Source organism: Triturus cristatus, chromosome 9 (genome assembly GCF_964204655.1).
Source record: "Triturus cristatus chromosome 9, aTriCri1.1, whole genome shotgun sequence".
Taxonomy (NCBI): Eukaryota; Metazoa; Chordata; class Amphibia; order Caudata; family Salamandridae; genus Triturus; species Triturus cristatus.
The window spans coordinates 1,276,895,571-1,276,909,173 of NC_140592.1; the positions used below are offsets into that span (position 1 = coordinate 1,276,895,571).

The 13,603-nt window shown below is 47.0% G+C and overlaps 1 protein-coding gene and 1 long non-coding RNA gene across 3 annotated transcripts in view; one reads left to right on the forward strand and one right to left on the reverse strand.

Moving 5' to 3' along the window:
• LOC146799763 (uncharacterized) overlaps positions 1-7,106 on the forward strand; it is a 109,555-nt gene extending 102,449 nt beyond the window's left edge. Inside the window, exon 5 of the long non-coding RNA XR_014968966.1 lies at positions 6,546-7,106. This is a non-coding gene — a long non-coding RNA (uncharacterized LOC146799763). The remainder of the gene's footprint in view (positions 1-6,545) is intronic.
• Positions 1-13,603, reverse strand: part of MBIP (MAP3K12 binding inhibitory protein 1) — an 89,671-nt gene that overhangs the window by 60,192 nt on the left and 15,876 nt on the right. The window lies entirely within an intron of this gene.

Sequence of the window (13,603 nt, forward strand, 5' to 3'; positions counted from 1 at the left end):
TTTGCAAAATTCACAAAATTGCAAAATGCTGGGGGGTATGATTAATAACAAATCATCTTTATCAAGACCATGATTTGTATTAATGTTTAGGTCGAGCATTCAAGACCTGTTTCCTAAACTTTGTAGATACTTCTATTTCGGCTTACAGACGGTCTTCTGCTTTTCATTTGTTAGTTTAAGTGTCCTTTAAAAATCCTCTCTTCCAAGTGGTTAATCTTTCCTTTTTGTCCCTCCTTTTCGTCAGCTGCTCACTCCCACAGAGTAGCACTCCAATACTTGTTCTTTTCCACTTGTTCCACTGCAGCATATGTTTAGGGACTACTTTTCCCTCTGTCTAAGAGCACTTGACACGAGCACTACATGTTTTCATTTGCTCAGGGGTCCGTTTCTGTAAACAGGGCAGAGTAAATCCTGTACTTATCTCATTACATTTACTATTCATTCAAAGACCAAAGTCAAATGCTAGAGGCTGCTTCACGAGCTTTGGGGCGCCTGTCCCCCGCCGCCCACTTTCAAGCACCCGATCTGCCCTGCCGCCCTGTTAAGTGCCGTGAGCACTACCTGCCGGGACATGCAGTTCCTTGTGTGTTTTCAACGTGCTTCTTTTGCCACACCACCGCTGCAGGGACTACATGCCCTATCGTGCCCAGCACTTACTCGCTGCCGCGCTGACGTCACTGGCTGGCCGAGCTGGTTTGGTTTTGTTCAGCCCATAACACAGCAACAACCTCAGTAAGTGAGAGCTGCGGAGAGGTGGATGGAGGTACAGGGTGATTTTGTACCGATATTCACGGGCATGACTGAAAGCAAATGCCTCTGTCCTGGCATTAACATTTTCTTCTAAAAAAATGCCATTCATTTTCCCACTGGTGCAGTGACATCATCTCTGCTTGAGGGAGGCTTCCTCTTTATTTATTTATTTATTCACGTACATCACCTCTTTGTGTGCGCGAGGTTTCTCGCAGGCATCAGTTGTGTCAACCTACCTGATTTTGCTGGAGTGGAGGAAAAAGCGCTGCCCGTAACAGGCCGCTTTAGTGTCTGGCCTAGCCCACCTCGCTCATGCTAGCGCGTGCCGCCCTTCTTCCAGGAGAGTACGAGACTTCCAAGATGAGTTGCTTCACCTGTCACCCTTAGGGGTGCCCAGGAGTCTGAGCATAGTGGTAGAACCAAGACATAACTCCCTAGAGACTGCCTGGTGCACAAAACAGCAGGCACTGTGTGCTTTTGTGTTGACAATAGTCTCCCTGCCAGTCTCTTTGCCATGTGTTTGAAGATGTCGGGAGTACAGGCCGCGGCCATTGGGTAGGTGCCCTGGGCTCCACCTTCTGATCCGTTATACCCCGGCCTGCCCTCAGTGTGGCCAGAGCCTCCACGGCGGGGGCATAGATCATTGTTCACCCAAGGCCTGCTCAGGTACATCCACCCGCGCTCCCAAGGGATGGCCAGATGAAATCTCAGCCTTGTGCTTAGTAACGGAGTAGAACAATTGTCTGTCATGATCAGTTCTTGCAGCAGCGTAAAAAAGCGAACCCATTACCTCCCGCCCCTTGAAGATGGCTTAGCACGACATTGACGGAGTTCATGCAGGTTTAGCAGTGACCTTTTGAATTTGTATTACCGGATGTCACCCTGCCATCCCAACCACCTTCACATTAAGGTCTTTCTTTATTGCAAGTCACATTTTCAAGTTTGTTAACGTCAATCCAATTGCTTTAAAAATCCCGAACCAATAATGCAACTGTAGGATATGTCGCTAAAGGGAGCCAACGATTTAGTAATCTGGTAACCTCAGTTTATGTTCATCTGATTTAAAACGCGCTTATTGTACCATCGCGACATCGAGTTCAGGGTTTCAGCGTTTTGAAGTGTTATTGATCATTGAAACCAGGGCGTTGATTGTCTTTTTACCTTCCAATATCTTTGAACTTGAAACGAGTACTGCTTTAGGATGGTAGTTTAACGCAAGTTTCCAAAGGGCAGCGGGAGGACTGGTAAGAGAGGTAGGAGTGGACTGGCTATCGGACCGGAGGGAATGTTTATCTGTGTGAAGCTTGTCCACGAATTCAGCAAAGACAACATGAAGGCCAAACCAGCACGATTTGTCTGCTCACCAAAACAAACAATTGCAGATACCATTCAGGATAGACAAATACATACACATTTCAGCGATAAATCATAAGTATTTCTGGTTAACTCAAGCAGCACACCCATCAATTACTGAGCTGGCAAAGTGAACATTACCTGCGATTCAAGAAAGCAGTGTCTTGCATTACAGCATTTTTTATCTGAAAGTCCCAATTAAACATATGGTAATGTGGTGGTTTTAAGTGTGGTTCGAATGTAATGGTCATATGGCCTCTTTTAAAACACCACGGACAGGTTGATCTCCATTATTGTGGCATGGCTGACTCGCGCGGTTATACCCTGTGTGTTTGTTTTCTGCCGCCGTAAACCGGTGCAGCGCCGGTGCAGCTCTGTAGCTGGCCGTCAGTATGAATATGGATTAACGTCGTTGTCTCAAGATGCACGCATAGCACTCCTGTGATATAAGCACACCGCCTGACGTCACGATGGAAGAGCCCCCCCCCTCTTATGACTACATATGGTGTCAGGTAACATCGAGAGAGCTGCATCACCGTCTTAAACATACGGCTTTGGTTCTGGCGTGAATAACAGGCTTTTAGGGCAACTTTCGAGACCTATTGTATACGCTTAGTACATATTTGGTTCCGTATTACCGAGAACTCGTGTCAAAATCTCCTCAGGGGCCCCGTCTCTCTTTATCGCCTTCTCATATTATCTTTAAATCACCCCATCACTCTCTTCAAGTGTCATTTTTACAATCAACTCTGTACTCTTTAGACCCCCCTAAAGTACCCGCTCAACTTTCCCTTACCCACCTCCCAGTTCTTTCCGGCAATGGACTGAGCGGGAGTTAATGTCTCGTTGTGTCATGTGTTGTAGCATTGGATACATTGACACAGTTTAATCACAACGGACACTCCTAGAACAGCGCAATGGTTTTAGAGAGGTTAAGATTTTGCTGCGTATACATTGTCTATCCCATAATGCATTGCGGTTTGACTGTATGAGCATTCAGTTCCAAGCTGATTTTACCCCTCATCTGATCTGTGATGTTTCCCACAGCAAGGTCGGCAGAGCAACTATACCAAGACAACCCCTTTGCAAGTATCCGCAGCTAGGCGCCATCTTCTGCCTCACCCAGGCGGTGCTTTCACCTGATCTCTGGAGGCAGTCAGCCTATCTGCACCGCAGCAGGTGCAGTATTTATCTTTTAAGTGGGAACCCTGTTTTTTCACGTTTCCTTTCGGGTCCCACAGTCTTTGTTTATAGGGTAGGTATCAACCTTTACTGAAGAAATCCCATTGACCTCCTGGAACACTAGGCATGAAACATGTGGACCATACTCTACACACACTATCGCTATTAAGGTACATTATCACCTCAGATAGCGTCTCTGTTTTCAGTGAGTCAAGGGACCACTATTCCATTAGAATCTCTTTGGTTCCCGCAGACCCTTTTAAATCACCTCTTCCCCACCTTATTTCACCCCCTCACTCGCACTCCTCATAAGGCTTTATGTTCAGAAAATCTCCGTCAAAGAGCCCCCAGTGACTGGCCCGTCGGGCATTGCAGCGCCGACCTAACGAGAAGCGCCGATGATGAAGCACGACACCCCACCAGGTGTTGGAGGGCACTTTGATCTTACTGTTAGGACCTGCTGTTCCATCGATCAGGACCTGTTCTGCCACCTCTGTGTTTAGGATTAATTGCAGTTTAATCACAACTGACACTTTTAGAACAGCGCATTGGTTTTAGATACGTTAAGATTGTGCTGCGTATACATTTTGTAGCCCCTAATGCATTGCATTTGACTGTCTTGAGCGTTTTGTGAAAATCAGTTCTTTGCAGTCCCACGCTAACTTTACCTCCTCATCTGATCTGTGATGTTTTCACATAGGGGGTAGGGCAGCTTTGATTCTGGTCGACCTCTCGGCAGCCTTTGATACGGTCCCGCACGACCTTCTTTTGACCCGCCTCGCGGAGATTGGTGTGTCGGGGGCCGTTTGGGGCTGGCTTAGGTCCTTTTTGGAGGAAAGGGTTGAGCAGATCTGGCTCCCTCCCTTCTATTCCTCCCTCCACTCGGTCACCACGGGTGTCCCGCAGGGTTCTTCCCTTAGCCCTTTGCTTTTCAACATTTATGGTACACCTCTGATCCATCTGGCTGAAGCTCTTGGGGCTAAGGTTCTGGCCTATGCTGATGACACCCAGCTGCTCTTCACTTGGGATAAGGCTTCCAGTTCGGTCCTTGCGCCCCAACAGTGCCTTCGCTCCATCTTCACTTGGCTGGCGGACACCCAGCTCAAGTGCAATGAGCAGAAATCAGAGATCCTGCTTTTTGGCACTTGCCCTACCGATTTCCGTGAACAGCTGTGGCCACAGGAGCTTCCTCTTCCCCTCTCTGAGGGTCAGCCCGCCAAGAATTTGGGTGTCTGGTTCGACGAGAATCTCTCTTTTTCCACCCATATCAGGAAAACTGCTGGCTGCTGCTTTGGTCTTATTAAAACACTTAGGAATGTTTTTCCTCTTCTCCCGCAGGCAGCCAGAGTAACAGTCACCTGTGCTTTGATTCTCTCTCGGCTAGACTACGCCAACTCTCTTTATGTGGGGTCCCCTGGGTATATGATCAAGAAGTTGCAGGTGGTCCAGAACACGGCGGCCAGACTGCTCCTGGGTATTTCATCAAGGAAGAGTGTTACTTCTCATCTGCACTCTCTTCATTGGCTACCCGTTGTGGCCAGGATCAAGTTCAAATACTTGGTCATGGCCCATCGTGCTCTTCACGGTCAGGGTCCCCTCTATCTTCAGTGGCGCTTCTCTTTCTATCTCCCCGCGCAGGCCTTGCGCTCGTTGTCCTTACGTCTGGCCTCGGTCCCGCGCTATAAACTCCAGAGGGCTGGGGTCTGTTCTCTGGTGGTTAAAGCCAGCTTGGCCTGGAATGCTCTCCCCCTCGACCTTCGTCTTACTCAGGAGCTCGCAGCTTTCAAAAGAAAGCTCAAAACACATCTCTTCGTTTGATTGTCTCTCTTTTCCCCTTGGGTTGCGCGCCGGGACACTATCGAGTAGCCGAGCGCGTTACAAGTGGAATTAACATAACATAGCAACAATCTACATAAATACACACCAGACCATGCCACATAATTCCAATCAGCATTATTTCACTCAGCACCACACAGTTCCCCGTCACACAATTCAACTTACCGCATTTCCATTCCACATCACATAATTCAACAAACTAAATAATTCCTCTCAACAGACACATCCAATCCACATAACAGAATTCCACATCATGCAACGAAATTCAACAGCACATCACATAATTAAACTCCACTACATAGCACTCCACAACAAAAAATACCATTCCACATAATTACACTCCATGGCAAACAATCCCTCATAATACTCTCAAAACCACATAATTACCATCCACAATTCCACTGCACACAATTTCACACTACACAATTCCACAACTCCAATAGAACACACACTCCACTTCACACCACATACATCCAACTCCACTCCACAACACATGGGTCAAAGACATTGTCAGTTACACCGCCAATACCTCTAACTCTTGCAAAAGCAAGACCTATTGGCTTTGCCAATTCTGGTTATTCCTTGCAAGAGGTTAGATGTGTGCTCAAAGGACTTATGGGACGGCTGTACTTATTACTTAAAAAGAATGCCCCCCCCCCCCCCCACACACACTAGCATGGCTTCGACTTGAGGTAGAAACTAGGTTACTGAAAGTGTAATAATTCTCTAAATCTGTATGTGCTGTCTGCCAAGTTTCCTGGATGCATATAATATCAGATTGCAGATTTTCCAAAACGCTGGCTTATCTTTATCTGTAAAAAAAACTGCTATATTCTAGGAAACCACTTTTAAACCAATATTAACTGTATTGCTGGTTCATATCCCCCAGTGGCGGCCATCGTTCAGGGTTCCAGTGTTGTAAATTGGCAGCGATTGGCTTTAGCATTAGCGGAATCCATCTTGTATTTAGAGGCTATCTTGTCCATTTTGCGGAATCCATTTAGTATTTCTGACAGCCATTTTGTTTGCCATGTGCTCACCATGTGCTTTGTCCTCCCTCAATGTTGACTGCTCTTGTAATCTCCCTAGAAACGAACTATATTTAGCATCTTCCACCTTTGCACATGCCCAGTGAGTTTTCAGCTGTCCTTGCAGCTGTTAGTAGTATGTAACTGTCAGGATGTGTTTACTAGCATTGGCAAACTGTTAACTCCTCCTACTTGTCGACAGTGCATTTCTATATGACCTTATATGTACATAAAATCTTCTGCTGTACTTGTACCGCCCACTTTTAAGCCCCTGTGTGGGTATAAAAGGACCATGCTCCTTCTGTTTGGTGTGCTACTTCATTCAATACCGAAGGGTGCTGTGTGAATGTAGTTCCACCTCATGAGGTTTATTAAACTTTTTATTTTCTATTCCAGTTTCTGTGCCAACTTCTTCCTATTGGTCTGAGGACTCTGTGCAGAGAAGGGCGAACCCCTTGCACTGGTAGGCCTAGCTGAGGTCCACTTCTACACCAGCAAGACAAGTACACCTTCTGTCGTCACCATCAGCCTCTATTGATGAACGTTCTTCTTCATCATCGAAGATGGATATCCACCGACCTCCATCTCTGATGGATACACTTTACCTCAAGCCCCTCTCTCCCTATACGCAGTGATGAACTGCTGTCTGGTTGGCTGGCTGAGAACCTCGCGAATGGTGAAGAAATCACTTCCTTAGACCTGGTGAATAGCCATCGTGTCTCACTGAAATTTATCGACTTTCCTGCTTTGATTTATGAACCTCGAGTCCTAATTTTTTCAGAGAGGCTACATCATTGGCTGAGCCGTTGGTCCTCTCGATGTGATTAACTCACTTATACTAAATACTTTGATGGTTCCTTTCAAAACCATGTCTGGTGTCATGAGGATGACGCTTGTGTGAGAAGGTCGAAACGCCATTGACGGTCTCTTTGGCAATTAAAGAGGGCGCAGTCACTGTATTAAGGATCCTGTCATTGTGTGGATTCCTGTTCATTATTCCTCTGCCAATGTGGGTTTGTATACACTCATGTTTGTTTTTATATGTGGATTACGTGTAACCCCATGAGCACCATGTTATATGTTTGTATTGTGTTATCTTTTCTGTGTTTTGCAATGCGTAATTTTAATAACACGAAGTTGCTTTGTCTGTGGGTACCTTTACTCGCACTTTAATTTTTTCATATATATATATATATATATATTACCTACTGGCGGTCGCCAGTAGGTAGTTATAGTTAGGACCACGTTTCCATAGGAAATCCGCAACATTCTATTTTGAATAACTTTGGCGCCGGTCGACGAATCCTCGCGAATTTTTCAAAATAGGTGGGGCGCTATGCTCCGCTCCTACCCTGAAAGTCTCGGGGGGACTCGTCAAGCGGGGGCTGAGATAAAAGGGGGGGTCCCAAAACGCGTTTTTCCCATGCATTTTTCCATAGGACCTTTAGACAGGGCTACAGCCCGAACGGCTGAACAGAATTACTAGAAATTTGGCAGAGAGGTAGTCCTCAGGTCAAGGAAGTGCCTTTTGTAGGTTTGGTGTAAATCTGTTCAGTAGATTCTGAGAAAATAGCCTTTAAATCAATATATATATCTGAGCCAGCTTACGGTGCGCTTACGGTACGCTTACCGTACGCGTACGGTGGCGTGCGCGAGCGCGATTCTGATTGGCTCTTAGATCTTAGTAAACAATCGAATTGGCCGAAACCAGGAAGCGGCGGCCGCCATTTTCTCTCTCGCACTGAGAGTGATGTTTAAAATTTAAAGCACAAAAACATGTAAAGGGGCTGTTTAGACAGCTCCCACACACATAGCAATGTTTAGGGAGTCCCCAAAGATACCCCAAGGCCAAAAACGGAATTTTTATTTTTTCGGTAATTTCGCCGATTACGCTTACCGTACGCGTACGGTAAAAAATTATAAAAAAAAAAAATTATCCACACTCTCCCCACCCCGTGTGCAATTGGTGCCCGAAGCGCACCAATTGTGCATGGCTTATTAAAGATGAGTTAAACTAAAATATTAAAAAAAATAATAATAAAAAAAAAAATTATCCACACTCTCTCCACCCCGTGTGCTAATGGTGCCCGAAGGGCACCATTTGTGCATGGCTTATAACATATACGAAAAATTAAAATATTACCTTTCAAAACGAAGTGCATCATATGTCCTCCATGTGCGCACGGTGCGCGAAGCGCATCGTGCGTACATGGCCCATCTAGCGTAACGTGGGCACGCGGTGCGCGTAGCGCACCGCGTGTCCACCGTGCGTGCACGGCACTAACTGCGTAAAGTGGGCGCGCGGCGCGCAAAGCGCACCGCGTGCTCACTGTGCGCGCACGGTGCGCGAAGCGCACCGTGCGCGCAGGGAACGAACTGCGTTAAGTGGGCGCGCACGCCACGAATGGCGTAAAGTAACTTAGCATTTAAAAAATGCAAAATTCACTGAAAAAACCATAGGTTTCACACACGTTATAGTTAGCGGAAATTTTACTGATAAAAAACCAATGAAATTCCCCCGTTATAGTTAGTGCAGGCAACTATAACTCACGCGACCGCAATCTTCTGCTGATGACATATGTGTCTTTATGAAAAAAAAATATTTGTAATATATGTATAGCTAAAAATGTATGGAAGAAGACATGGGCAAATAAGTGTCTAAATACAGTATTAGCATCAGCAGAGGATTGCGGTCGCGTGAGTTATAGTTGCCTGCACTAACTATAACGGGTATATATATATATATATATATATATATATATATATATATATATATATATATATATTTTCCGTGTAAAACCCTCAAAAATGATCAACAAGTCCCAGAGAGTCACAGAAAGGCAGCACTCCAAGCAGGAAATCCAGGTTAGTTTCAAGTTTGCTCACTTAATATTTATTGGCTTCTTTGTTTCTTCTTAGGTTTTCAACATGCAAAGTGCATCAGGTAACAACAAAACGACCTACGCGTAATATATATATATATATATATATATATATATATATATATATATATATATATATATATATATAAAAATTCTTCACGGAACCGCTGCAGCTAGTATATTGGTCAGTGCCCCAGGTTCTGGGTGCCAACGCTGCCCCCACAACCCCAACTGTTCTCCTATTCATCCGCCATAAACAGCTTCCAACAATGCAGCGGTCCTGCAGCGCGGCCAAGCTCCTTAGCATCAGATTTACCACATGAAAATGCCCCGTTTGCAACTACAGCCGAATGGATTACAGAGGCCCCGATAAAGCCTGTTCTCCTTGTCCGGCTGGTCTCTTGTATCTAGCAGCGAGGCAGCAGGTTTCAATCTGGTGGGCTCTGGTGCTGGTGCCACTGGGCAGCTGCCCTCAGTGGTCTCTTGTATCTAGCAGCGAGGCAGCAGGTTTCAATCTGGTGGCCTCTGGTGCCACTGGGCAGCTGCCCTCAGTGGTCTCTAGTATCTAGCAGCGAGGCAGCAGGTTTCAATCTGGTGGGCTCTGGTGCCACTGGGCAGCTGCCCTCAGTGGTCTCTTGTATCTAGCAGCGAGGCAGCAGGTTTCAATCTGGTGGCCTCTGGTGCTGGTGCCACTGGCCAGCTGTCCTCAGTGGTCTCTTGTATCTAGCAGCGAGGCAGCAGGTTTCAATCTGGTGGCCTCTGGTGCTGGTGCCACTGGGCTGCTGCCCTCAGTGGTCTCTTGTATCTAGCAGCAAGGCAGCAGGTTTCAATCTGGTGGGCTCTGGTGCTGGTGCCACTGGGCAGCTGCCCTCAGTGGTCTCTTGTATCTAGCAGTGAGGCAGCAGGTTTCAATCTGGTGGCCTCTGGTGCTGGTGCCACTGGGCTGCTGTCCTCAGTGGTCTCTTGTATCTAGCAGCGAGGCAGCAGGTTTCAATCTGGTGGGCTCTGGTGCCACTGGGCAGCTGCCCTCAGCGGTCTCTTGTATCTAGCAGCGAGGCAGCAGGTTTCAATCTGGTGGCCTCTGGTGCTGGTGCCACTGGCCAGCTGTCCTCAGTGGTCTCTTGTATCTAGCAGCAAGGCAGCAGGTTTCAATCTGGTGGCCTCTGGTGCTGGTGTTATGTTATGTTATGTTAATGGGTGACTTGTATAGCGCACGGCTACTCCAAGGAGTGTCCCGGCGCTTTCAATCTGGTGGCCTCTGGTGCTGGTGCCACTGGGCAGCTGTCTTCAGTGGTCTCTTGTATCTAGCAGCAAGGCAGCAGGTTTCAATCTGGTGGCCTCTGGTGCTGGTGCCACTGGGCTGCTGTCCTCAGTGGTCTCTTGTATCTAGCAGCGAGGCAGCAGGTTTCAATCTGGTGGGCTCTGGTGCCACTGGGCAGCTGCCCTCAGTAGTCTCTTGTATCTAGCAGCGAGGCAGCAGGTTTCAATCTGGTGGCCTCTGGTGCCACTGGGCAGCTGCCCTCAGTGGTCTCTTGTATCTAGCAGCAAGGCAGCAGGTTTCAATCTGGTGGCATATGGTGCTGGTGCCACTGGGCAGCTGCCCTCCATGGCCTCAATCTGGCACGGGTCCTGCAGTAAGAACATGTCCTAGCTGAGGCCAAAGTCAGAAGGTAGTCAGCTGGAAAGTCTCCCGCTTTCAAGCAGCCAGACTCGGAGGACATTTGGCACCGGGTCTTATCTGGATTCTAAATCTCAGTTTATCACTTTTCAGCCGCAGCCACAGATACCACCTGAATACACAAGAACGCGCGCTCTCCCTGGAACATCTTGTGTGATGCCAGCAACTCCCTGTACCCCATGCCACATTTCTTTCTTCTTCTCACTCACAGTTGAGGGGCTTGCAACTTAGCTAAACACTCACATTAAATATTAGATATTAGAGCGTTTGCCTCGAACGTGGAGAGCTCCTTTGAACAGAACATAAGCGCCCGATAGGACTGGAAGGAAAGGTTTTAAAGGTCTTGTGATGAACACAAGGAGAAAACGTGCACAGATTTCTACGTGCATTACATACGAGCCGCCTCTAGTGAAAGGGATTGGCTGCGCGTGTCGGGAGTGTCATGATGGGAGGGTGTTGCCCTTGCAAGGGAGACATCCACTGCTGGCCAGAATTTAAAGAGACAGCCTTTTGTTCTCGGCCCCCCGCAGCGGCCAAGCGTTGCCTTAGTATAGGAGCCCTCCCTTAACCAACTGAGCTCGAACGGAGGCGCAGGCCCTTGAATAGTTCATTATTCAGCTGCCTCTTTAACAGGATAAAGACAGGGCCTGGTCAGAGGGGAAACGTTCCTGGTCTCTATAGGAGTGAATCCCTCGGCCCAGACAGCCGCTCCCTGTGGCCAGAGATGTGATGAGATCTTAAGTCAGATCCCCAGGGGGTATTTTCAGATTTCTAGAATAAGCATTACGCCCAACAACAAGCCTTTGCATTTTCACCACACGTGTCAATCCCAAATATTAAAGTTTAAATAAACAAGCAAAGTACTTCGCCTCCCACAACTAAAGAACTGCTTTCCACCATGAACAACACGTAGATTCCTACACAAACTTCCCATTCCTACAGTCAATTCACAACCATGCTTTGCGATTACTTCTTAGTTTCACTTCTGTTCCTATTCATTTAACATAGGCTGACACGCGTGGGTGCATGGGGAGGACGTATGTAGCGGGTAGGCAAACGCCATCTTTTCAGTCTCCCATGGAAAATGGAATACGATATAGAATGGAGGGCTTTCCACAATTGATTCTGCATGAATCAGCATTTACCTGTTAATTTCTGGGTAAAGTGCTGGAAGTGGTGGGAAGGGCCTTGAGACCTGCAATACTTGTGATTGGGTGCTAAATGCTTATATTGTCTTCAGCTCTTCCGATTACACAGAATCCGTTAACACGATCGCCTGTATTAGCTCATGACAACAATCAGTAGTAAAACCAATGCCAATTTTACCGCCCCTCCTCCTTTTAAAACAACACGTGCTGGATAAATTCTGCATTTGATCACAAGTGAGCACTTATTCTAAGAAAAGACATATCCTCGCTGCGCAAAGTCTTCAATGAGGGCTAAACTGGGCTATGGCGACCACGAATGGTAAATCAGAGGAAGGCTTTCGCACAACCCTTTCCTCCTGCGATCAGATTTATATGTTCTTCTAGGGTGCAAGTAAACCAAGTCTTGAGACCAAACTGGAACTCCTTCACCTAAAATGTTTTCCTCTTACACCCCAGGAGGATAGCCCTTGGATTTTCACTTCATCAGATCGCCTTTGCCTCAAATCCCATCCCACTCTTAAAAAGTTAGCGCAACAACTTGTATACCATTAATTCTAATGTAGTTAGAGTACAGAACACTTTACTGTTGGTGTACAGAAGTATACAACTGGGGTGCCACATCACCACGGGGAATGCATTCTTCCTCAAATCTTGCAGCATGGCTGCAATTAAAGGTCAAAAAGCCAGGGGCTTGTGTGTTAGTTATGAATTCCACAGCATCCGTTCTGTGTGCCATGCTCGAGTGTCATTTGATTACTGTTCGTTGCAACTCTACTTTGGTGACAACCAACTTTAGCCTTCTCAATCAAATCAAAAGCACGCTCTCTCTGAAAGGCCAATGCAGATCACGCCAGGCATGGCTTGGCGTCTCTTGTGCCAAGCGGTGCAGCCATGTGTGGTGCTCTTGTGCTGAAGAACGACTCCTAAACTCTGTACTATTAGGAGCAGATTCGAGTTGTTGCAACCTCCATGCCAATCTGCCTTTGGAGGGTTGTAGGAGCCGCCTGTTCGTATGAAGGTTCTGGGCCTTCCTTCCACCCTTGTGATCCTGTCCCATCCGACTCCTCTTCCTGCCTACCTCAGGCCGGCGCCTGATGTCACTCAGCCCCAAGTCTGCAATCTTCCAAAGTCTCTCATCCTCCGAAGAGGCATGAACAGCAGCACTGGGCATGAGATCCCACCACTCTTCCTTTATTTAGAACACGCAACAGCAACTCCACAATGCGTTTCAGTCTCAGAGGAGGACAAGGGCCTTCGCCAGATGAGCGAGCGGACATGAACACAATGTAAAAATAGAGAAAGTGCTTTGTGCACAACAGACAAAGCCGGTGTGATATTTAAGGGCAGCGCGAGAAAGAGTGACTAATGTACAGATTTCATACAGTAGAGAAATGATAGAAATTCCAACTTTATCAAAGAACGAATCATATCCCACATGTAAGGACAGGAATAAGCAATAATGTACGAAACTGACATTTTTGACAGTTGTAGCGTAACACGGACAAATACTCGCATCACACAACTGTGTATTAACCAAAAGCTTGTTTGAAAGGTTCTGTGAAAGCATGACGTCATGGGGTTACTGTGGATTGTGGTTGGAAAGTGACAGACAGGGGCCATCCGAAAGGCAACAGTGAGGGACGTGCCAATAGGATGTGCTTTTAACTGATAGGATCCCTTCATTGTATAGTGAGTGACTTCAGGCACTCAGCAACTGATGTCTACAGCATCGCAAGGACAGACGGC